At 43.1% G+C, this 27,140-nt stretch overlaps 1 protein-coding gene across 1 annotated transcript in view; it reads left to right on the forward strand.

The window, feature by feature from the left end:
* The window catches only part of LOC122808284 (melatonin receptor type 1C-like), a 210,207-nt gene that overhangs the window by 129,768 nt on the left and 53,299 nt on the right, over positions 1 to 27,140 (forward strand). The window lies entirely within an intron of this gene.

Here is a 27,140-nt window from a genome sequence, read left to right on the forward strand (position 1 = left end):
TATCTCACTCACTCTCTCTGTCTGTCCTACTGTTCAGTTGTTTGACTACCTTCATACTTTTAATGTAGTCAATATCCTACATGGGACTTAATCCAGATGTTAGTAAACAATGTATAAACTTTTATGATGCATTTTATGCACATGGCCTTATCTTCTTAGAACCTGATGGTAAACATGTTTTTCTTTTTGCATTCAAATAATTTCCCTTTCAAAACCTGACACTTTTTTTCTGCATTCTTTCATTGGAATGCTTCACTCCAATAAGTACTATATATTGACTGTTTTGTTTCCATATAATCTGTTATTAATCTGTTCTGCATTGGTTTAAATTTTATTTTGACAGAATTATCTAGCAGTGATTTAACCTTTATAACCCCATGATTACTGCATATCAAAGGTGGTAAAATTTGACATGAGGTAACAATCATTTACATATGTGTTATTCTCTTGTAGGCTTGCTTACAATCTGTAGCAAATGTTCATGAACATACATTCCAAATAATTTCCTTACTAATGCTGTATAGTCAATATTATTCTAGTCAGTTTCTGGGAAATTTACGTTCTCATCTACTCTTATTTTTCCCTCTTGTGTTTCATGCATGAAATGTACAAATTTCTGTAAGTTATCAAGACTTGACATTGCAAGTCTCTATTCTCCAACAATTGTAATATTTTCCAGCGTTATCTTTATTGTCGCAGTTACACAATCTACAGTACTGGTGTTACCATTTTAGCATCTATTATAGCAATAACCCATGTCTGGGTGTGGGTAATGCTGGATTTACCCACAGTTGGTGTGGTTTGGTCACAAGGGCGAAGCCCGAGTGGTCAAACAAAGGCAACCGTGGATAAATCCAGCATTACCCACACCCAGAAGTGGGTTATTGCTGTTATACAATGACATTATTTAAGAAAAAAAATAATTACTTTTCTTAAATAATGGCATTGTATAATGCCTCCTTGCTGCCCTTCAGCAGCTGTCTGGTATTCTGCGGCAGTTCTGATGTACTGCGCATGCGTATGCTTACACAGTACATAAGAGCTGTGGGCGGAAGCAACAGAGAAAGCAAGATCTCCGTTGCTTTTTACAAACTGTCTCGCTATGTTAAAAGAGTTTAACATAGCGAGACAACTTTAAAAAAAGCAACAAAGAATCTCTGTTGCTTATTTTAAAGCTGTCTCGCTATGTTAAACCCATTTAACATAGCGAGACAGCTTTAAAAAAAGCAACAGAGATAGGAAGATCTCTGTTACTTTTTTAAAGCTGTCTCGCTATGTTAAACTCCTTTAACATAGCAAGACAGTGTGTAAAAAGCAATGGAGATCCTGTGTTCTCCATTGGTGTAAAAAAAAGACATACTAATGGAAAAAGTCTGGGCGACCAGACCTTTTTCCATTAGTATAAGTCTGATTTACAATGTGCACGCTGACCAATCAGCATGCACGTTTTGGAATATTAATGGGGGGTTGTTGTATAATTTACAATAATGGCTCATTGTCATTTAAAAGCATGCATTCTGATTGCACAGGCCAAGTAACATGCCCATTGTAAATCAGGTGTATACAAATAAACAAAGTCCAGCCACATAAAAAAAAGGTCTAGCTACTAAAGTACCATTGACCGGCTAGACTTTTCTATTGGAAAATGCTACAGAGCAAAATACAAGAAAAATCAAGAACTTTCTGCAAAAGTAAAGAAACATAAATATACCTGATTTGCCTTTTATTTTTACACTGTCCCTCCTTAAATATCGAAAGATTCTCATAACTGTCAACTGTGCAAATCTTCTCAGAATGTCTACATTTTTTACTCATGGTCTTGGTATTTTCTTCATTAAAAAGGTACTTTTCTGGCAAGTGTTGGTGAAATTAATTAAATAATGGCAGACAGTTCAGGTTTGGCTTCATATCCTTCAAGAAATGCATGCTAACATAAACCCTTTTGTTCCAATAACTTAGTCTATAAGAGCAATACAATCTGTCCCTATTTTTGGACCTTTGTTCCCCCCATTGTGATGAGCTTTGTCCAGGTTTCTTGCATTAAGAGTAGTAGTAAGAAAAAAAAGCAACAGAGATTCTATTTTTCCTTTGCTTTTCTTGAATAGCACTGATGTATTGTGCAAGCATAGAAATGTAAGAGCCACAAACATGAGCAGTGCACCAGGAAAGGCAGAAGAACATGAAGGAACACTACAGAGCTAAGATACAACAATGTTATTTAAGAAAGTTAAAATATTTCTTTCTTAAATAGTGTCATTGTATTACAGCAATAACCCATTCTTGAATGTGTGGGTAATCTGGATTTACACACAATTGGCTTTGTTTGATCACTCTGACTTCACCCTCTAGATAAAACAACACTAACCATGGATAAATCCAGTACTATCTACACCTACTCGTGAGTTATTGCTTAAATACTCAGAGGTTTTATAACAACCTTTAACCTTTACCAATACACCTATACATATTTTTTTGTCAGAATGTCTGTTACCGTAAAAAATGTTTTACTCTGACACAACTGGTTTTCAGTCATTATTCTTTAACTATGTTTCCCAAATGATAGCGGTATCAACCTTATGCAAATATAGCAAATTTTCTATTGAAAAATGCTACTAATGTTTGTAATATTAACAACCAGCACAGATAAATATGATTTAAAAAAATGAACCTTACAGTGACTATGAAGTACTGCACTAAAGACCTATTGGTATTAGTGTTTAACTTAGGAAGAAAGGAATAAGCAGAGGTTGAAGAAGAGAAACTGATATAAGGGAAGTGGGCAACTGGGCAGAGTGAAGAAGAGAGGCAATTTATGAAGGTCTCAGGAAACTTCACTGTATGTTACAGAAGTAGGATGGCAAGAAGAAAATACAAAAATAGTGAAGCATATTAATATAAAAGAAAGAAGATACCATTGTAGCTGATATCAAGAATATTCAGGCCAGAATTGGCTGCATTACAATGGAAATGAAAGGAATTGATCAAAAATATTGGTTAAAGAAACAAACCATGAGACAAATGAAATACGAGTTGTACCACAATCAAATGTGAGAATCGATACTGAGATCAACTGCCTTAAAGAGGGACCTGGTGATAGAAGGTATGAAAATGAAGGCTGTGCAGGATTTTTTACACTGTACATTAACAAAGCATAGAAATGTATCCAATACTGTGGCACTTAAAGCAAGAGCAGGCTTTAATTAAATGGCAGGGAAGGAGATACTATTTACTTACTAGAGAGGAAACCAATACATTTTAATCAGTGAGGCCTACAAATAAATGTTAGAAATAAACAGTCCCTGGGGGAGGAGGAAGAAGGGGGGAACTATATAAGAGATGGAAAGCTAAGTAGCCAGAGGTGTGTGCAGGTTCTTTGTACTACAGCAACGAATGGCACAACAAAGTCAGCAGTTAGTTCGAGTTATGGCATTGTCACTGAAAACAGAGAAAGGTGCTAAAAATATACCTAGAAGTGGAGAAGAAGTAAGAAAGGGCTCTGACATTATACTATGCACAGGAAGGGTATGCACAGTGATACCGAATACTAAGTCTCCTTAAACAAAAAGAACACCAACAATAATAATCATTATAGACCAACCAAAGTGATGTAAGAACAGCTATCTGATACAAGAATAAAGTAAAGCAGAGATGGTTGGATTTCCAGACATACCCCAAATGAATGAGGAAACTGGAGCCTTCTAGATCCAGGAAGAAGATAAGTTTTAATTGCCAGTGAGCTAGAAAACTAGATGCCATGCGCAGACCCTGCGTGGCAAACTAGACATAGCAATGGAACCCAATCTGTGCAGGATCTTTGCTGTGGGCTCAGACAAATGATGCTTCCATATGTGTGCTTGGTTTCTATTTTCTGTTTTCTGTGTTACTCCCATGTGTGGGTAACTGTTGAAGAAAAAGAGGAAGAGAATCATAATGAGTCAGTACATAGAGTAAGACGTGTAGGGATTTGAGAGTTAAGAGAGGTAAGGCAAAACAGAAATTGAGGCCTTTCAGGTAAGACTTCATTGTTGTTGGAGAAGGAAGAGTAAAAGTTTTTCTATGGACACTAGCGTAGTGGGTGACCAAACAAATGCATTTCCCTTATGGAGTAAAATAAGTTTGCCTGTGAAAATGGGTGTAAATCTATAACTTATAATCTTTATTACAACAAAGAGTATCAAAGGAAATATGTAAACAGCATAGACAGTGTAAAGGTTAGTTTATTACTGTTTCTATGAGACAGCTTTGCTTTATAAATACAGGTTAGGAATTTAATGTGTTTCCTGTAAATTGTTTTTTTCTTTTCCAATTAACTATCTTTAGATTGACGGAATTCTATAGCCAGGAATTCAATATCATATATAATTTGTTTGTAGTATGGGAACGTTATCATAAGTTATGGAAAGCTTAGTGAAATCACTTTGAGGTGTGGGAAAATGCACTTTTTGTTTATTAACTAGAATTGCTAGGAAAATAAGTGGGCCAGATTCAGGAAGGCTTACACGGAGTTTAAGAGTAGTGTAAGCCTCCGTGTAAGCCTCCCGATCCAGGAACAGCCCAAACCTCTGTGTAAGAGACAGCTAACATGTCTCTTACACGGACTGGGCGTGGAAATGCTCAATACCTCATTTGCAGCTCAAAGATATGCAAATGAGGTATTTGAGCGATCCACAAAGCTGAAACCAGTCCGTGTAACTGACGTGTTAGCTGCAGAAATGTACTCAGCTGACAACTGAGTACATTTCTGCAAAATTGAAAACGGAGCTATGTCAGTTCCAAATAAAGGGTGCATATGTTTCATTTAGCATGCCAATGGCCAAATATGTGGCCATTGGCATGAAAAAGTGTTGCAAAAATATTTTAAATAACTTTTTTTTTTTTTGTGGGATTATGATGTTTAACTGCAGCGCACACCCGCACAAACGGGGTGCACTGCCTAAAACTGAAAACCGAAGCTTATAAGCCCACAATTGCGGGATTTATGTATTACATGGAATGTCAATGGAGGGACTAGCAGACCAAAAACAATATGGCCTCTGTGTAGTGGTTGTCAAGGGGGGAAGCTCCGTGTAAGATATGTAACTAAGCATTACTAGGCAATCCTATGTAAATGAGGGTTACAATACTGAATCAGACTGCCACATAGGTAATGAGCACTTTCTGAGTAGTGTAAGAGTTACAGAAGGGGGAGGAACAGAGTAAGAGGTAGGTGACATCACGGGGGGGATGATAGAAATAAATGTATCAGATTGGAGGGCAATGTAAGGTGACAGATGACAGACAGACATCAGGGAGAGAGGTGTGTCCCAACAGAACACTAGAAAAGTCAAGAAACAGAGGGTGCACACTATCCCTACACTCCAACTTTCTTGATATACGTGCATGCGCGTGTGTGCGCGCGTGTAAGGCAGGTTCAATATGTGGGAGCATGTTGCAAACCGTTTACAACGGTTTGCATGGGCGTGCACGTGTGTAAGGCTGTGTGTGCACGTTTTAACATGAATCAGCCAAGTTCACACCGTGTAAGGATGTGTGCGCGTGTTTAAGCAACTGTGAGTGTGCTTCAGCTGGTGTGCATATTGCTCCCCCTGAGGAAACAGAGAGGAAACAGGAAACAACCAAAATACAGGGAAACTGCCAGAGGATACTGCTGGAATTAATTGCTGGAAACAATTGGAAGCAGGCAATTACACAGGCAGACTAGAAGCCCAACCCAGCACTTGAAACACTGCAAAGAGCAGTGCAGGGTGTTTCTCAGAAGAGATACTGCAAGAAAGTAAGCTATCAGAATTGAAAACTGAAAAAAGCTGAACTCAGAGCAGAAATGCTAGGGGCTGCCATAGCTGTTATAATCAGGCATAGGCGAATTGCTGAGGGTGGTGACAATGCAGATGCTGACAGACAACCCAGAGTGAGGAGAAGGAGAAGAGTATACAGGCCCAGGGTCACCTACCATGGGTTACATGAGCTGGAGATAGTAGAGCGCTACAGAGTGGACAGAGACCTTCTGCAGCAAATTGTTGAGCTGTGCAGGCCACGCCTCACACACAGAACCAACAGAGGGGAACCCATCCCAGTGGAAACCAAGGTATGTGTTGGCCTAAGAATACTAGCAACAGGTACCTTCCAGAGACCAACTGGTGATATGATGGGGATATCACAGGCATCAGCCTCCAGGGTACTGCACCAGTTCCTGGATGCCATATCAGCACATGTCAGTGATCATGTATATTTCCCCAATGCCCGTGAGGTTGTGGCCAGCAATATGCGTCTCTTCCAGCAAATAGCGGGATACCCTGAGGTATTGGGTGCAATAGACTGCATGCACATACGCATCAAAGCACCAGCCGGTGAGCGGGGTAGAGCCTACATGAACCGCAAGGGCTTCCCCTCCATCAACTGCCAGGTCGTGTGTGATGCCCAGGGCATAATAATTAATGTGTGTGCTGGCTGCCCTGGGAGCTACCATGATTCCCACATCTGGCATCTGACGCAGCTGTACCAATCATTTGCCAGTGGGGACTTCCCACACAGACACTTAGTGTGGGATGCAGGTTATGCACTTGAGCCGTGGCTGATGACACCCATCAGAAATGCACACACACCTGAACAGGAATGCCATAATGAGGCACACGCACAAACATGTAATGTCATAGAGCGTGTTGTTGGGCTGCTCAAGTCACGGTTCCGGTGTCTGGACACATCTGGTGGAGCCTTGCAGTACACACCAACTACATGTACCCAAATGATCATGATATGTGCTATGCTACATAATATGATCCTGCAGAAACAGCTGCAGCAGGACCAGCATAGGGCTGGGCCAAACATACCCCCACCATTGCCAAGGCCACCACAGGCAGAGTGTGACTCGGAGGAGGAACAACCTGACCTTGCCCCAGTAGGCAGAAGGAGGCATGCCCAGTATGCCCTGGCCTTGGCAAAGTGGCAACGCATAGCACATGCACTTCGTCAGTAGGAACACTGGGACTGATACCCGCTCCGACTCACTCATATAGTAACAGGGGTGCCTAACATGACACAACCTGCTTCCAAACATGTACAGGGAGTGTAGTATGTGCATCCGACAGAGGCAGCCCTGCAGCACCACCTGAGGCATGAATGCCATGTGTCAAGTAATGTAACACCATGTACCATATGCACACCTAAGGACCCTGACTAACATCCACCCTCACCAATCACAAACCACAAAAACACAAACCCACATTCATTGGTACCACAAGGGATAGGAACCTAGATGTAATGCTACCCAATGCCAGAAGTATAAACAGCAAGATGCGTGCAGTGTAACCGCACACAGTATAGAGGATGTAGATATCAGTGCTGTGATAGACAACTGGGTCAAAGCCCACACCAGCACCCTAGCACTACCAGGTCACACCTCATACAGGGATGTACATGTGCAAAAACATGGAACAAGCTACCAAACGAGGGTGACTAGCAATAAATGTCATGGATAACCACACCCCCATGTTGGTACCACAACAAGAAGGAGCATGGATTAGCCATGGTCAAATACCAATTGCTAAAACTGCCTACTACTAAATAGCTTGCTGCAGACCACTGTCCTAATAGCAGGAACTGCACCAGGCCTATGTTCATAGGTTCATAGGTTCATACTAGGCTATCTGCCCTAGGGCATATATAAGCCTAGCCCAGAGATCTGTGGCTTCCGCCACCCCTTCAGTTCTAAGGATAATATGCCCATTATTTTGCTGTGCCTCTGTCAAGCAGTGACACTGATGTTATCCCTGGGGTATACCTGCGATCTCCCATCCATTGGTCATGATTTCTCTCGAACAAAGCCAGCGAGGTGCCCAGCCTCACATGTACCAGGATGATGTTCCACAGCATAGGGAGTCTCTGGGTGATGAATCTGTCCCTCCAGCATGCCCAATTAATAGCTGTGTTGAGGTTTAAGTCTCTTGCCCTTGTAGCTCTGATGGATTTAGAGGTTTGGAGGTGAAGCATGTTCATTAATTCCGGGTTGGACATGACCTAGTATGTCAGGCACAGGCCACCTCTGAGCAGACGGTAGGTGACTGAATAGAGCTGGGGTTCCTTCAGTCGGGCAGCATAAGACATACATTTGAGACCTTTTATCCTTCTGGTGAGGAATGTTTGGGGCCTGTCCAATTGCTGCAGGTGTCGGGTCAGATACATTCCGAATGGGGCATTGTACTCAATCATTGGTCTGATGAGTGATGAGTACAGGGGAACAATGACCTCCCTTGATCTAGATGTGAATCCCTGCATGATCAGGTGGGCAATGTAGAAGGTCTTCCTAACTACTTTGGCAACGTGAGTGTCAAACGAAAGGTTACTGTCAACCTGGGTGCCCAGATCCCTGATAACCTCTCTTGTGCTTAGAGGAGTAACACCTATATGGGAACTAAGGGTAACCTTGTTCTTCCCGAAGGGTATGACTATGCATTGTTTAGCGTTTAACTTTAGGCCATGGCTCTGGCATCAGTTATCCATTTCTATGAGACCCGTCTGAAGGATGTCTGCGTCAGATGGGTTTTCAACTATGGTTCCCAGTTAGCAGTCATCTGCAAACTTTGTCAGCCATAATCCTCCTGTGTTTGCTTGTACTACTGAAAAGTAGATGCCGAACAAAAGTGGGCCCAGGACTGAGCCCTGTGGGACACCACTTGTGACAGGCTTGGAGTGTGACATGGCACCAGCAACCTTGACCCTGTGGGTTCTGTCACTTACCAGTTTGTAACCCATCTTGTGACGTATGGGTCTACATTTAAGCTGGTGAGTTTGTCAATGATACCCGAGTGGGGTATTGTATCGAAAGCCTTTGCCAGGTCAAGGTAGGCTGTGTGGACTGCCTTGCCCTTGTCAATGGCCTTGGTGACCGTTCTGAAAAAGTCAACCAAGTTTAAAAGGCATGATCGCCCTTGTCAAACCAAACTGGGTTAGATCCAAAGTCTGCAAGTCCCCTATGTCTTCATTTATGAGTCCCATTATGATCCTCTCCATAGCTTTGCAGACCAGGCTGGTCAAGCTGATGGGACGGTAGTGTCCAGGGTCGGTGGAGGCACCTCCTTTGTGAAGTGGGACCACCGTTGCCGTACGCCACTCCTTGGGTACGTATCCTGAGGTGAGGCTAAGATTAAACAGCTGCCCTAACTGCGGGTTTAATTCCTCATTGAGTTCGTGGAGCACACAACCGGGGACACCATCTGGTCCCATGGATGCTGTGTTTCTCGCCTTGGATAGAGCAGTTCTCACCTGAGCATTTGAGATGTTTGGGGGGCTACAATCCCCTGGTATAGATATCCCTCCCTTTGGGGGGGAGGGGGGGAGAAATCTGCACTGAACCTGTCAGCCAGTATGTTGGCAATGTCTGTAGGTTCAGTGATTTTTACATCATTATGAACTAATTCTGAGCATATCTGGGAGTCACCTCCCAGGTTTCCAACATAGCTAAAAAAGGCCTCATGATTGTCTTCTGAGTCCCTAGCGAGTTTTCTCTTAAAATGTTCCCTGGATGAATTTATGGGAGATCTCATTTCTTTACTTATAATGAGCAGAGGTGTCTTCCCTTCTATGGATTTTGCTCTATCTTGTAGTAGCTCCTTCCTTCTGATGTAGAGCTTGTTTATGGCTGAGGTCCACCAGACTGCATGCATGCCTTTGGTACAAAGAGTCTCTGTTTTGTGTGGGATTGCCTGATCCATGCAGTCCTGGAGGTGCTGGTAGAAGGCATTTGTAAGTGATTCAGCAGCTTGGGTAATGGTTTCCGCTGGCTTGGGGGCCTTGAAAGAGACCACACCAGTCTTTAGAAGTGTGAAGTCGGCTTTTGAGAAGTTCTTCACGGTGGTCTTTTTTATCTGGGATGGGGGCGGGATGTGGACTTCCAGTGAGATTAGTTTATGATCTGATCTCACCAATGATGGGTATACTTCTGGTGTTGAACATTGTGACCCCATGTACGTGATGATGTGATCTAGTATGTTGTCTCCTCTTGTGGGGATGGTGACTAGTTGTTCCATGGCATATGAGGTTATGAACTCTAGGAACCTTTGGGCTAGAGTGTTGGGGCTTGAGTAGTGATCCCAGTCTATATTTGGATAGTTGAAATCACCCAGTATGGTGGTGTTTGGAGATACATTTATCCCCTCCAGTGTTTTCAGGAAAGCTGTGTGAGGTTCCTGAGTTTGAGAGGGTGGCCTGTAACCTGCTACAAACTGCCAAGCCGCCTTGCCTACAGTTAATTGCACCTGGATGGCCTCCGATGCATCGTGTGTTGCCACCAACCTTGAGGTGAGGGTGTCCTTGATGAATATGGACACCCACCCTCCTTCCTTGGTGTCGTCTGGATTTTGGGGCCGGAACGCATGATATGAGGTAAGACCTGATACCGCCGGGGTGCTGTCAGGAGCCCTGAACCAGGTTACAGTCACAGCACAGACATCGATGTTCTCCATACTGAGAAGGGCTTCGATTGCGTGCATCTTGAGGTTGAGACGTCTGGCATTGAGCAGCATTACCCTTAGTTTATTTCCTTTTTTGTGTTCTAGGGTGGTAGGTTTAGAATCTGAGCCTTGTCTAAAAAAGGCACAATGGGGGTGGCAAGAGCCCTAGCCAAATTCCGGAAGCCCAGGGGTGACAGGTGCAAGCCGTCCCCTGCGAATCAGCATGGCTTGTCCAGCATGTCATCCCAGGCAGATGGACATTGGATCCCCTTTGAATGACACCATAGATTAAGCCAATTATTACAGCTGGTCATCTTGTCTCTGTATTGTGGCATCATTCTTGGTGAAGGTAGGATACTGCTCAAGGTCAGGGTCATACCTGCCTGGGCTACATAATCAGAGAGCTCTTCTATGTCTCTGTTCATGTAGTCCAGGGAGGTACATCTCAGGTCGTTCACACCAGCATGGACAATGACTGAGTCATACTTGTACTTGCAGTTGAGTGACCTGAGTGCTTGCATTATGTGGTGGATTCCAGCGCCCAATAGGCAGCTTACTGTGACCTTCTCCTTACTCAATCTGGTGAGCGGGATGTCAGTATGTCTGACGATGGAGTCACCTATGACGGGTGTGTCTGGCATTGCGTTTGGCCTTAAGGGCTGTGAATGTTTGGCACACTGACTTTGTGGTCTATGTGTTGTATGTGCTGTGCCCTGTGGAGGCAGTTGTTTGGGTGTCTACTTTGGTGGCCTCTGCTGTTATGGTAGATCTGTGATCAGAGGCTCCGAGTATGACTTTGTGTGTTTATGTGTATGATTTGAAGTTGTGATAGTGCTATGTGAGACTGGGTTTGTAGTGTGTGTGGTCACCTTCTCCTCCTCTCTGGTCCTGCCAGTCCTATGTTGAGAGAGCTCAGCCTCCAGTTTGGCTATATAGTTGCATCTCTTGCATGCATTTGTGTTTTGTGGGAGAAGGAGAGGGTTGTCTGTGTACATGAGTCAATTGTAACATTGCCTCAATATTCCCAGGTTCACCAGCTGAGCAGGAGAGGACACTAGCAACTGATCCCTTGACATACTAGAAGGAATAGACAAAAAACTGTTGGAAGACAGGAAGATATCAAGCCCCCCAAACCACATTATATTGCTTGACTGACAATACCTACAAATACACCATAGTTTCATAGTTTCATAGTTTACTACTAGGCTATATGCCCTAGTGATTTATAAGCCTAGCCATAGTGATGTGGCTACTGCCACCCCTTATAGTGGTAATAAGTGTACAGAATAGATTCCGAATATTGTGCCTCTCACTTAGTAGTGACACATTATGACCCCCATACATAATTGAATACCTTGACTGTGCCTCTGTCTAGTAGTGACACATGGAGGACCCCTGGGGTAAAACTACAATCCCACATCCAGTTGTCCAGACTTCTCTTGAAGAGAGTCAGTGAGGGACTCTGTCTACCATGAACTGGGATACTCTGCTAGAGTGTGAGAAGCCTCTGAGTTATGACTCTGTCCCTCCAGCATGTCCTATACATGTATGCGCTGAGGTTCAAATCTTCAGCTCCCATGGTTCTGGTGGAGTTGGATTGCTTGCAGTGGAGCATGTCCACCACATCCTGATTGGACATGGTCTTGTATGTCAGGCATAGGTCACCTGTAAGTATGCGGTATGCCACTGAATAAAGCTGGATTTCCTTTAGTCTGGAAGCATATGACATGTGTTGTAGACCCCTGATCTCCTTGGTAAGGTACTTTTGGGGTCTCTCCAGCTGTTGCAAGTGCTGGGTGAGGTACATACCAAATAGGGCTTTGTATTCAATCATGGGCTTGATAAGGGAGAAGTATAGTGGTACGATGACCTCCTGTGATCTGGATGGAAAACCCTTCATGATAAGGTGGGCAAGATAGAAAGTCTTTCTAACCACTTTGGCAACATGAGTTTCAAACGAGATGTCACTATCTACATGTATCCCCAGGTGTCTGATTTGTATTCTGTGCTCAGTGGGTTACTGTCTATGTATTGATTTGTGGGTACTTTATTCCTCCCAAAGGGGATGACTACACATCAGTTGCAGTCAGTTTCAGGGAATGATTCCGGCACCAGCTATCTGTCTTTGTGATGGCATTCTGTAGGATGTGTGTGCCGGCTGATGTATTCACTTATGGTGCCTAGGTTGCAGTCAGCTTCAAACTTTGTCAGCCACAACCCTCCTATGTTTGCTTTCACATCTGAAAAGTAAATGCCAAATAAGAGGGGTCCCAGGACAGATCTTTGTGGGACACCACTTGTGACTGGCTTTAAATCTGACAAGGCACCTGCGATGTCGACTTTATGGGTTCTGTTTCTTAGCCATTTTGCAAACTATCCTGTGACATATGATGTTATATTTCAGCTGTTGAGCTTGTCTATGATGCCTGCGTGGGGTATTGTGTCAAAGGCCCTAGCCAAGTGCAGGTAGGCTGTGTGGACCGCGTAGCCCTCATCAATGGCCCTACTGACAGTATCAAAATAGTCAACTAGGTGCAAAAGGCAGGATCTGTCCTGTACAAAGCTGAACTGGGTGGGATCAAGGGTCTGTAGGTCACCAATGTCTCTGTGTAAGAGCTCCATAATGACTCTTCCCATAGCTTTGCAGACAAGGCTGGTTAAGCTTGTGTGGTGGTAGTTCCCAGGGTCTGTGGAGGCATCTCCTTTGTGGAGTCAGACCACTGTTGCTGTACGCCAGTGTTCAGGTACATATCCTGTAGCAAGGCTAAGGTTAAATAGCATTTGTATTTACAGGTTTAGCTCCTTCTGCAGTTCACATAGCATGCAACTGGGGATACCATCAGGTCCCATTGATGCTGTGTTCTTGTCTTTGCTGAGTGCGGCTCTCACATGGACATCTGAGATGCCAGTGAGGTTACATTCATCTGTGATAACTATCTTCTGTTGGGGGTGAGGGAGGGGGAAAATTGCACTGAACCTGCCTGCCAGAATGTTGCCAATATCTGTCAGGTCACTGAAATATATGTTGTTGTGTACCAACTCAGAGCATATCTGAGGGTTTCCACCCAGGTGTCTGACATAACTGAAGAAGGCAGTGTGGTTATCTTTATCGTCTTTGGTGTTTATGTCTCAAAGTTGACCTTGGATGTCTTCATGAGAGAATGTAGCTTTTTACTAGTGCTGCTCATAGCTGCCTTCCCTTTAGGAGATGTAGCTCTGTCTTGCATTAGTATCCTTCATCTGTTATACAGTTTGTTTATGGCTGGGGTCCACCAGACAGGCCACTTTCCCTTGGTGGAGAGGGTCATGTTTTTATTTGTGATTGCATGGTCCATGCTATCTTGGAGTTGTCCATAGAAAGTGTCTGTGAAGGAGTCACCATTGTGTGTTGTGGTTTCCACTGGCCCAGTGGGCTTAACGGATACCATCTCAGTCCAAAGAAGTGTGAAGTCAGCTTTTGAGGTGTTTGTCACTATACTCTTTGTATTATACTAGCACTGACACAAGTGTAGACAATTTCCCAGAATCCATCAAACAAAACGGACATGCAAAATGTAACACTTCCACAAGAGGGGTAAGCATACTGGATGTCATAATCAGAAATATGTGTACAGAATGTCAAGATGAGAAGTGTATCCCTCACTGGTAAGACCAGACCATAGAGTACTCACACTGTAGTTACACATCACGACCCCAGTCCCTGGCCAGACTACCACAGTGAAACACATGTATAAAGCATAGCTTGCACCCCTACAAACCAATGTGGAATCCATGAAAAGCCCTGTGCAGGTCCAGAATATGGGACACACTGCAGAACATGTTATACAGGCATACCATGAACACAGCCAAGAGTGCTTTGAGTCTGCCATCACAAACAACAAGACACAATGCCATACACCCAGGCATCTGGCATGCTGGACACCATACATTACTAAACCATTGAAGAGAATAAGGAAGTTACCACATGATAGATCAAACATGAAAAGTGAAGTAATCAGTGATCACTAGTATGGCAATAAAAAGTGTCCACACATACAATCCACTAAGGCCAGGCAAAACAAGTAGAATCTGTGAATCCAGTGGCAATGTGACACCTGTCCCAAGTACACACACAACAACTCACCCAAATAAATACAAATGTATGTGATAGACGCAACCAGGTAGCCAAACCGGGGCCTGAGCACCCCCAAATCAGTACTGTCAAAAGTAGTCAGGAGGACAAGGTAACCACATACACCACAAACCCAGTCCCACATAGACTTACAACGACTATAAACCAAACACATAAACACAAAAACATTCCCAGAGGCCCTAATTACAAACACACAACACCAACACAAGCCTCCAAAGCAGACACCCAATAAAATAAACCCCAGACATAGCACATGTAACACATAGTACACAAAGCTGGTGTGCCAAACAGTCACAGGACAGAAGGAGAAACAACATGCCTGATACAGTTGTAATATGTGACTCCATAGTGAGACATGCTGCTGTCCCAGGGATGGCTTGCACCTGTTACCCATGAGCGTCTGGATATTGCCTAAGGCTTTTGCAAACTACAGAGATCCTCCCGTAGTCAAGGTCGAAAAGAGCAACCCACCACCATAGAACACAAAACTGGAAAGAAACAGAAGGGTAATGCTGATCAATGCCAGATGTGTAAACCTCAATATGCATGCTCCTGAGGCCCTCCCCAGTATGGAGAACATTGATGTCTGTCCAGTGATACAAACCTGCTGCAAGCCTCATGACAGCACACCAGCACTACCAGGTAATACCACATATCATGTGTTATGGCCACAAAACCTGTAACAAAACATAAAAGGAGGGTGAGTATCCATATTCAGCACAGACAGCCATACGTCCAGTTAACTGACAATGCTTATGTCATTGCAGTCCACCCATGTGCAACTAACTGTAGGCAAGACTGCTGTACAGTCTGTAGCATGCTACAGACTACACTCTCACACACAGGAACCCCACCCCACTGTCCTGAAGACAGTGGACAGTATGAATGTACCACCAAATACAAAACAAGGTACACACAAATTACCACATAGGTGGTAAACCATTATGTGTGGAAGGAGTAATCAGGGACCTAGTGACACAAGTGGACAGTCACCTGTTATGTGACAGCGACATCGCCAATTTGTCTAGGATGACTGTCTATATTGGACACTGTATCATGAAAGGATTCATATCTACGTCAACAAAGGTCATTGTGCCCCTATACTGTTCCCCTATCAGACCATATTGTAATACAATGCCTCATGTGGGATGTACATTACCTGGCACCTGCAGCAGTTAGAAAGACCTCAAAGGTACCTCAGCAAGAGTCAGAAAGGGTCTCAACTATATCTCATATGCTGCCTGGCTGTAGACACCACAGCCGAATGCAGTCACATACTGCCAACACAGAGGCATTGTATGTCTGTTGTACAAGTCCATGTCCAACACAGAAGTAATGGACATGCTCCACCACAGAAAAATCAAAGCCATCGGAGCTGTGTGAGTCAGAGATGTCAACCTTAACACATAATCAAATAGGATGTGCTGGAGGGACAGATACCTAACCCTGAGTCTCTCCACACCCAGGAACAGAATACTACTACATGTTAGGCAGAGACCCTCACTGACACTCTTCAACAGGAAGTTAGCAAAATGGATGGATAATTGTAGATGTACACTGGGGGTCTTTACTGTGTCATGTCCAGACAGAGGCATAGCTAAGTAAATCATAAGTGGCCATAATATTCACATAGCAAGGGGTGGCAAAAGCCACATGCACTGTGGCTAGGCTTACAAATGTCCTAGGGTGGATAGCCTAGTATGAACCTATGAACCTATTATGATACAAATTGTACAGGACACTAAGGATAACCCCAAGGCTGCTGCAAGTGATGGTAGTAAGCGTGTTGTGAATTCCTAGATATGCTCTGGATCACACAAATATTACAAACAACATACCAAACACACACACGTATTGCCAACATACATCCTGACAGGTGCAGTGCAAACACCCCCCCCCCTCATAATGCCAAATATCTTTCCCAGCAGACTGCTGCCTCCCTGACATTATGTCAGCCTTACCACAGGATATGTACCTAAAGAGCAGTGTACAACAACAGTGGGTGTTCTCAAGAAAGGTGTTGCCTGAATGGATACTAAAAACAACCACCACAGAATCCTGAGAAGCTTGGTCTGCACAGCTATGGAAAGGGACAGCATGTACTGCAGACATAACGATATTGGGGATCTATTGACACCTGACCCTACCCAGTGTGGGTTTATGACATGCAGACCCTACCCCTAAACATGTGTGACTCAGTTGAAACAGTGATTGAGGTCACTGATGAGGGCAATGTGGTCCACACAGTGTTGCTGGACCTTGCAAAGCCTTCCATACAATACCCTACATGTTCAATATAGATATGCTCACCAGCTTATATATACACCCCAATGTCACTAGAGGGGTTGCAAACCAGACCAACGACAGAACTGACATGGCCAGACATGCTGCAGCCATGTCAGACTGCAAACCACATATAACAGGTATCCCACAAAGCTTGGTCCTGGGACCTTCCCTGTCTGGTATATATGCCCCATAGGTACAGGCCAACATGTAAGGACTGTGCCTGAACATGTTTGCAGAGGACTACAAACCACCTAACATATCTGACACTCCAGCTGACACAAGCATCCCACAAAAGGGCCACATAGAAACAGACAACCGGTGCCATAGCCATGTCAGCATGTTAAATGGAGAAAACTGTATAGTTAACCTCTGTGGATATACAGTAAGTGACCACCAATTACCACATAGGTGTTAACCCATTACATACTTCACATGTAATGACGGACCTGGGTACACAAGGTGATAGATATCCTGCATAGGACAAACATGTGGCTGTAGTGTTAACAGAAACAATCCATATACGAACCTAATCATGAAGGTTATGACATCTAGATAAGGGGAGGTCATTGTGATTCTGCAGTTATCCTTCATCAGCATTACAAATGACCACAACAGCCCCTGTGGGGTGTACCTCAGCAGACACCTCCATCAACTGTAAAGTCCACAACAGTACCTCACCAGGAGTATCAAAGAGCTTGAACACATGTAATGTGTTGCCTGATTAAACAGAGTGCAACTCCACACACTGCCATGCTGGCCACCCAGATGCAAGCTGTGCCTGATGTAGAAAGCCATGTCCAAGCTGGAATCAATGAACATGCTGCACCTTGTACAATCTGAATAGCAGTGAGCTATGCACATGAGGGACCTGAACCCCAGCATTGACATACATAGGACAAGCTGTACTGCATTATCCATAACACAGAAGCCACCCCCACGCATGAGTAAACTACCAGTACAGGTTATCCATAGAGTCACTCATTGATTCTCCTCAACAGGAATCTTAATGAGTGGATGGGAGATGGTAGGTTTACCCTGGGTATCAATGTTATGTCACAGGTAGACAGAGGCACAGTATACTAAACAAGACATATGTCATGGCAAACTACACTTACAATGTGTCGAAGGACAATCACACTCTCTGACTAGCATTAGAAATGGCCTAGGGCACATCAGTAGTGTTTGCCAATGTACACCTATGTTGTGGAATACACTACTGATGTTGGATGAGGCTGTTGTAAGTAGTTCATATCCAAACATAATGCAACATGGTCAGATAGGTTCATAGGTTCATAGGTTTATACTAGGCTATCTGCCCTAAGGCAGTTATAAGCCCAGCCCAGAGTTTTGTGGCATACGCCACCCCTTATATGGAAACAATACTGTGCCCATTAGTTTGTCGTGCCTCTGTCCAGCAGTGACACAGAGACGATCCCCGGGGTAAACCTATGATCTCCCATCCACAGGTAAAGATTCCCCTTGAACAGAGCCAGTAAGGTGCTCTGCCTCACATGGACCAGGATTGTATTCCACAGCATAGGGAGTCTCTGAGTGGTACATCTATCCCTCCAATATGTCCTACTTATATCCCTGCTAAGGTTTAAGTCACTTGCCCTAGTGGTTCTGGTGGATTTGGTGATTTTGAGGTGGAGCATGTCCATTACTTCCTGGTTGGACATGGCCTTGCATGTCAGGCACATGTCACCTCTGAGCAGACGGTATGTGACTGAATAGAGCTGGAGTGTCTTCAATCTGGCAGCATATGACAGATGTTGGAGACCCTTTATCCTTTTGGTGTGGGACTTTTGGGGTCTCTCCAATTGCTGCAGATGTTGGGTGAGATACATCCAGAATGGGGTATTGTACTCGATCATTGGTCTGATAAGTGAAGAGTACAGGGGAACAATGATCTCACTAGATCTGGATGTGAATCCCTTCCTGATCAGGTGGGCAATGTAGAAGGTCTTTCTAGCCACGTTAGCAATGTGAGTGTCAGGAGAAAGGCCACTGTCAACCTGGGTCCCCAGGTCCATGATAACCTCCTCTGTGCTTACAGGATTGCCACCTATATGGTAGCTTGGGGTTACCTTGCTTTTCCCAAAGGGTATGACTATACATGTTTTGGCATTTAGTGTCAGGCCATGGCTCTGGCACCAGCTATCAGTGTCCATGAGTCCCTTCTGAAGGATATCCGTGTCTGATGCACTGTCCATTATGGCGCCCAGTTTGCAGTCATCTGCAAACCTTGTCAGCCAAAGTCCTCCCATGTTGGCCTGTACCTCTGAGAAGTTGATGACGAACAATAGGGGGCCAAGGACTGAGCCCTGTGGGACACCACTTGTGACCGGCTTGGAGTCTGACATAGCGCCAGCAACTCTAACCCTGTGGGTCCTGTCCTTAAGCCAGTTTGCAACCCATCTTGTGACATATGGGTTTACATTTAGGTTGGTAGGTTTTTCTACAATACCCGAGTGGGATATTGTGTCGAAAGCCTTTGCAAAGTCAAGGTAGGCTGTATGGACTGCCCTTCCCTCAGCAATGGCCTTAGTGACTGTTTTGAAGAAGTCGACCAAGTTCAAAAGGCATGATCTGCCCTTGACCAAGCCAAACTGGGACGGGTCCAATGTCTGCATGTCCCCTATATCTTTGTTTATGAGCTCCATTATGATCCTCTCCATAGCTTTGCAGACTAGACTTGTTAAGCTTATGGGGCGGTAATTACCAGGGTCCGTAGAGGCACCGCCTTTGTGCAGATGTGCACAACTGGACCCTAACCAGGCTGTTGTGCACACTATGGAAATGTAAAGCAGTGATAGGACTAAAGCCCAGGATACTGTCCACCACAGTGAAAGTACTGAACCACTACACTATACAGTACTACAGTGTTAGGTCAGTATGAACGGATGTTGACAATTGTATGCAAAGTATCCCATGCAAAACCTGCAGGCACAGTATAATCCCTGTTGTGTTCACACAAAAGCATTTGGACAGTAACTACACAACATGGCACAGAACACACAACCATAAACTGGAGATATTTGTTGAAGGTCACACTCATCCACAAATGTGATGGGCTGCAGAGTTCAACATATGGAAAGCTCACACTGGGCATGCTCACACACTTAGATAAATGAGACATCTTTCACACAACATGCCATGGGAAGGTTGAACTGGGCATGCTCACACACTTAGTCCAAATGTTACTCTTAGCAACTGTGAAAACACACCAGAGGATGCTCATTCCCCTTTCTAGACACTGATCATGTCAGCACCCTATAAGTATATCAGGAGAAAATGAATCTCCCAGTAATCCGAATAGCGCGCTCTGCTAATGTGTTCATCTCTAGTGTCATAGCATAGTTAGGTAGTGGTTTTAATCCAGCAAGTGGTAAGTGTGTATTATGGAGGGTAAGTGTGTATGAAAGGAGCATCCTTTTTGGCAACTGTGAAAACACACCACAGGATGCCCATTCCCCTTTCCAAACACCGATGATGTCAGCACCCTATAAGTATATCAGGAGAAAAGAAGCCTCCCAATAATGCGAATAGTACGCTCTGCTAATGTGTCCGTCTCTAGTACCCTAACATAGCTAGGTAGGGGTTTGAATCCAGCAAGTGTGTGTGAAGGTGTGTAAGTGTGTATGAAAGGAACATCCCTTTTGGCAACTGTGAAAACACACCACAGGATGCTCATTCCCCTTTCTAAACTCTGATGATGTCAGCACCCTATAAGTATATCAGGGGAAAGGAAATCTCCCAGTAATGTGAATAGCGCGCTCTGCTAATGCATCCGTCTTTAGTGTCATAACATAGTTAGGTAGGGGTTTGAATCCAGCAAGTGGGAAGTGTGTGTGAAGGAGGGTAAGTGTGCATGAAAGGAACATCCCTTTTGGCAACTGTGAAAACACACCACAGGATGCCCATTCCCCTTTCCAAACACTGATGATGTCAGCACCCTATAAGTATATCAGGAGAAAGAAAATTGCCCAGCAATGCGAATAGCGCGCTTTGCTAATGTGTCTGTCTCTAGTGTCATAACATAGTTAGGTAGGGGTTTGAATCCAGCAAGTGTGAAGGGGGGGTAAGTGTGTATAAAAGAAATATCCCTTTTGGCAACTGGTAAAACACACTACAGGATGGACATACCCCTTTCTAAACGATATCACAATTATTTATGGCTTTTGATTACAGACATGTCACGTGTGTTTTGCCCACACAGAATGCCCATGTGTGCGGGTTGTCTCTCACAATAATGCATGACATTGATTAAACCAGTTATGGCAATGCACACATGATGTATGTGTGTGCCAAATACATATATGTACCTGTGACCTTCAATAGTTACCATTTGTGATGCCTGCCACATGTGAATACATGGTATTTGCACAGGGTAACATTATGACTGTGGTCTTCCATGCAGGTGCTGCATGTGGGATGTGTATATACAGTGTGAGATGTAGATGCTATCAGCCTAGTAGTGAGGGATACACACCTGGTCTGGGGCATATAGTCTACATGTTGTTGATGAAAAGGTGCTGCATGTTTTCACCTGTTGTGGGAGAGGTAAGACGTTGTTCCATAGCAATGCAGTGACCACATGCTAAGAACCGTTCAGCTAGGGTGTTGTAGCTACAGTAATTCATTAGCATTCAGTAATATGTCAGCATCCCTGGTGAGGGTCTGATGCCAACCAAGGTCAGGGTTCTACCAGCCTGTGTCACTTGCTCAGTGATCCCTTCCATGTTCCCTATCATGTATCCCAGTGAGGGACATCACACATCAGCTGTAGTGGCATGGACAATGACTGAGTCATATGTGTCCATGCATCTGACTGACCTGTATGCTTGTGTTATGTGGTGGACCATAGTGCCCCATGAGCATATCACTGTGACCTTCACCTTGTCCAGCCTGGTGAGCATGTCCTCACTGTACTGGGCAATTAAAGTACCTAAGTACAAAAACCCCAACGGTGCAACCTGAACTGTGAACAAATCTTACAAAGCTGCAAAGCTGCTAAATTCCAGTCCTTTATTCAGAATACGATAAACAAGGGTAAGCGCTTTCATGTCGTGTAGACGCTTCTTCAGACCTCAATACAATGCAATGTGAATCGCATCTTATATACAAAAAAACTAATTATCACATTCACATAATTGATTCTGTGTTAATAATGAATTAAAGTGCTAGTGCTTTTTAGTTTAAAATAGCTATATAATTCATAAAACAATTTTATATTCATGGTAATAAAACAAGGACGTCACTATAAATTCCATGTATCATATGTGGGGATCTATGGCAACATTTAAATACTAAAAAACTAGAATAATAACTGAAACATATAAAATACATAAATATATATATAAAAATCAGTAAACACATATTGCATTTAAACTCACCTAACTGAAGTGTTATTTGATCAAATGTTAGTGTTTAAGTGACCTAGATGCTAGGAATGGCTTTAAAGTTATTTTCTCATTCAGCCCATATCTATGTGACTGTAACCTAAGGATCCATTTATTTTCTAATTTTTCTGTATAGTTCTTCACATTACCTAGCCTATTGCTCCTCCTTATTAATTCTAATGCTCTAAATTTGAAACTATGTGTGGATCCTTGTTCCATAATGTGACATGCTAGAGCATTTGTAGCATTTTCTTTATTCACTGCGTATATGTGTTCTCTTATACGTTCACGCAGGGTTCTATTTGTTTTCCCTACGTATAATTTGTCACATGACTGGCACTGTGCTAAATAAACCAAATCCTTGGTTCTACAATCTGCATATCCTTTAAATGTATAGACATGGCCTGTAACAGGATGTTTAAAGGCATCATTACCTACTATATATCTACACTGGTTGCATGTACGGCAAGCAAATGTCCCTTTCCTTTGTGATATTTTTGGATAAACAATTTAAACCCATTGTTAATAGTGTTGAGCACATATTGAAAGATACCCAACAATTTTTGGAGAATTTAGCAACATGTGATAGTCACACACCTATAGAGGCAGATGATATTTTTGTAACACTTGATGTAAAATCATTATTTACTTCGATACCTAACACAATAGGTGTAGAATATGTGAGGTTATATTTGTTGGAAAAGGGGATCACCAACGACAAAATAATACAATGGATGTTACTATTAGAAATGGTATTGGAGAACAACGTGTTGTTACATGAGAACAGTTATTTTTTGCAGCAAAAGGGAGTAGCCATGGGCACTCCCTGTGCAAACTCCTATGCCAATTTGGTATTGGCATATTGGGAGGATATGTATGTGTTCAACAATGCATTATATGCAGAATCCATAAAATATTATGGGAGATTTGTGGACGATGTGTTTTTTGTATGGAGGGGCACTGAAGGAGAGCTATGTGAATTTGTAACACATCTTAATGGTACAACAGATTTTCTTGTTTTTGAACACACTTATTCCACAATTAAGATTGAGTTCCTTGATGTTAAGTTAACTAAGGGACCGAATGGGACCAACACTGAGATTTTCAAGAAGCCAATCTGGAGGAATAATCTCCTACACCGTAATAGCATGCACCCTAAACACATTTACTCCAATGTTGTGAAAAATCAGGTACTTAGAGCTTCAAAGTTAACCACTCAAGACACAGTTTTTCTTGAACGACAGGTGACATTATTTGATAATTTCACAGTCCGAGGATATGAAAAAGATGAAGTAAAAAAGATAATAACATCATGTAGTGAACTAAGAACAACTAGAGGTAAACCATTTTTTCATAGAAAAAATAGAAATGATACCCAAACAACACCTGTACAAAAAGAAAAGAAAAATAGACTGATTATCCCATTTTCTAATAGGAATGGACAGATAAGAACAATAATAGAAAAGAACTGGAAGTTGCTATTAATGGATGATAAAATCAAGAAGCTAGTGGATGATAAACCTAACATAACATATAGAAACATGAAATCATTAAAAAGACTATTATGTTATGAAAAAACAGGAAAGGAGTTGGTTCAGTCACAAAGGAAAGGGACATTTGCTTGCCGTACATGCAACCAGTGTAGATATATAGTAGGTAATGATGCCTTTATACATCCTGTTACAGGCCATGTCTATACATTTAAAGGATATGCAGATTGTAGAACCAAGGATTTGGTTTATTTAGCACAGTGCCAGTCATGTGACAAATTCTACGTAGGGAAAACAAATAGAACCCTGCGTGAACGTATAAGAGAACACATATACGCAGTGAATAAAGAAAATGCTACAAATGCTCTAGCATGTCACATTATGGAACAAGGATCCACACATAGTTTCAAATTTAGAGCATTAGAATTAATAAGGAGGAGCAATAGGCTAGGTAATGTGAAGAACTATACAGAAGAATTAGAAAATAAATGGATCCTTAGGTTACAGTCACATAGATATGGGCTGAATGAGAAAATAACTTTAAAGCCATTCCTAGCATCTAGGTCACTTAAACACTAACATTTGATCAAATAACACTTCAGTTAGGTGAGTTTAAATGCAATATGTGTTTACTGATTTTTATATATATATTTATGTATTTTATATGTTTCAGTTATTATTCTAGTTTTTTAGTATTTAAATGTTGCCATAGATCCCCACATATGATACATGGAATTTATAGTGACGTCCTTGTTTTATTACCATGAATATAAAATTGTTTTATGAATTATATAGCTATTTTAAACTAAAAAGCACTAGCACTTTAATTCATTATTAACACAGAATCAATTATGTGAATGTGATAATTAGTTTTTTTGTATATAAGATGTGATTCACATTGCATTGTATTGAGGTCTGAAGAAGCGTCTACATGACGTGAAAGCGCTTACCCTTGTTTATCGTATTCTGAATAAAGGACTGGAATTTAGCAGCTTTGCAGCTTTGTAAGATTTGTTCACAGTTCATGTTGCACCGTTGGGGTTTTTGTACTTGGTTTGCTCAATAGCTGTTATCCAAAGGTGCTTTACTCGAGAGGAATACTTTTTTGCTCTTAATTAAAGTACCTAACACAACCGCAGCAGTAGTGTTGTATAGCTGTACAGATTGTGCTTGTTTGGCACACAGGATTTGTGTGCTATGTGTTATGCGTACTGTGTGCAGGCCTAACGTATGCCTGTGTGCCAGCTGCAGAGGTGTCTGCCAGTCATGCAGGATGCTATCCTTAGGCTCCACAAATGGCCCAGTGTGTTTCCGTGCTTGTATTGCTGTCAGTGTAGGTCCACATCAGACTGGTATTGCTGTCACGGTAGTATTTCATGCCACCTGACAGGTTATGCCAGTACTGGGTTCAGAGTGCTTAGTCCACAGTTTGGCCATGTGTTTCCATCTCATACATGTGTTGTACATCCATGGGTAGGGGATAGGGTTGACTGTGTACATGTGGCAGCTGTGACATTACTACATGACTCACATATTCCACAACTGTACCATAGAGGTGGCTGACAACTGACGTTTGCACATGCTACCATAGTATTGAGATTGCATTGGTGATTAACAGCACATAGGGCCAATGGTGAACAAGATACATAGGTCCATAAGTTCATACAAGGATATCTGCCCTAGGGCATTTATACACCTAGCCAGAATGTGTGTGGCTTTCACCATGCATTGTAAATCTATCTTGCTATGCCCTTTTCCAAGGTTAGTATACTGTGCCTCTGCCTAACAGTGACACATAAGTGATACCCAGGGTAAACCTACAATGTCACATCCAGTCATTAATATCACTCTTGAAGATAGTCACTGAGTGACTGCCTAACCTCTATTGGGATAATATTCCAGAATGAAGGGAGCCTCTGAGTTATGAATATGTCCCTCCAGCATGTCCTATGTATATCACTCCTGAGGTTCAAGTCTTTCCAGCGTGTATCCTGATGGGATCTGGATATTCTGAGGTGCAGCATGGCCATTAAGTCAGGGTTTGACCTGGCTTTATATGTCAGGCACAGATTGCCTATGAAGAGGCAGTATGCCACTGAGTAGAGCTGCTGTTTCTTTAACCAGTCAGTATGTGGCATCTGTTTGAGCCCTTTGATCCTCTTGTTGAGGTACCTATGTGGTCTTTCCAGTTGCTGCAGGTGTCTGGTAAGGTGCATGCCGACAGGGTCATTGTAGTCAATTATGGGCATGATGAGGGATGAGTAAAGAGGCACAATGTCCTCCCCTGATCTACATGTGAATCCCATCATGATGATGTGGCCCATATAAAATGTTTTCCTAACCACTTTGTCCATGTTGTTGTCAAATGGTAGAAAGGTATCAACCTGTGTACCCCAAGGTCCATAATTCCTTTATCTGCACTTAATGGATTAACACATATGTGGTACTTTGTGGTCACTTTGTGTTTGACACTGGGGATTACTATACACTTTTTGGCATTCAGCGTGAGGCCATGGCTGTGGCACAAGTCGTGTGTTTGCAAGAGGCCCTTTTGGAGGATGCGTGTGTTAGCTGGAGAGTTGATTATGGCGTCCGGTTTGCAGTCATCTGCGACTTGCTCAGCCACAGTACTTCCATGTTGGCCTGTACCTCTGATAAATATATAATGAACATGACAGATCCCAGGGCTGAGCCTTGTGGGACACCACTTGTAACTAGTTTTGAGGCTGACATGGCTCCAGCGATTTTAACCATGTGTGTTCTGCCCTTGAGACACTGTGCAATATCTGTAGTGACATAGGGGTTAATATGTACACTGGTGAGCTTCCCTAGAATGCACAAGTGGGGTATTGTATCAAAGGCTTATGCAAGGTCCAGGTAGGCTGTGTAGACCACCTTCCCCTTGACAGTGGCCTTGGTGACTGTTTCAAAGAAATCAAACAGGTTTGAGAGGCAGGATCTGCCATTAACAAAGCCAAACTGTGTATGTTGACATGTCTGTAGGTCCCCAATATCTATATATATATGAGGTTCATGATAATCCTTGCCATAGCTTTGCAGACCAAGCTATTCAGACGTATGGGGCGAATAGTGTCCAGGATCCGTTAAGGCACCACCTGAATGTAGAGGGACCACTGTTGCTGTACGCCACTATTTGGCCACATATCGTGTAGTAAGGCTGGGATTGAACAGTAGTGTTATGTCTGGGCGTAGCTCTTCTTGGGGTTCATGTAGGACACAGCCTGGGACACTGTCTGGTCCCATTGATGCAGTGTTTATTGCTTTGGAGAGGGCAGCTCTTACCTGAGCATCTGGGATGTCGGGGGGGGGCAGCACTCTGCTGGGAGACATATTTGCCCTTTTGGTGTGGTGGGGGGGAGAAGGT

The sequence above is a fragment of the Protopterus annectens genome, chromosome 8.part0 (assembly GCF_019279795.1).
Source record: "Protopterus annectens isolate FY-2018-M chromosome 8.part0, PAN1.0, whole genome shotgun sequence".
In the NCBI taxonomy this organism is placed as follows: Eukaryota; Metazoa; Chordata; order Ceratodontiformes; family Protopteridae; genus Protopterus; species Protopterus annectens.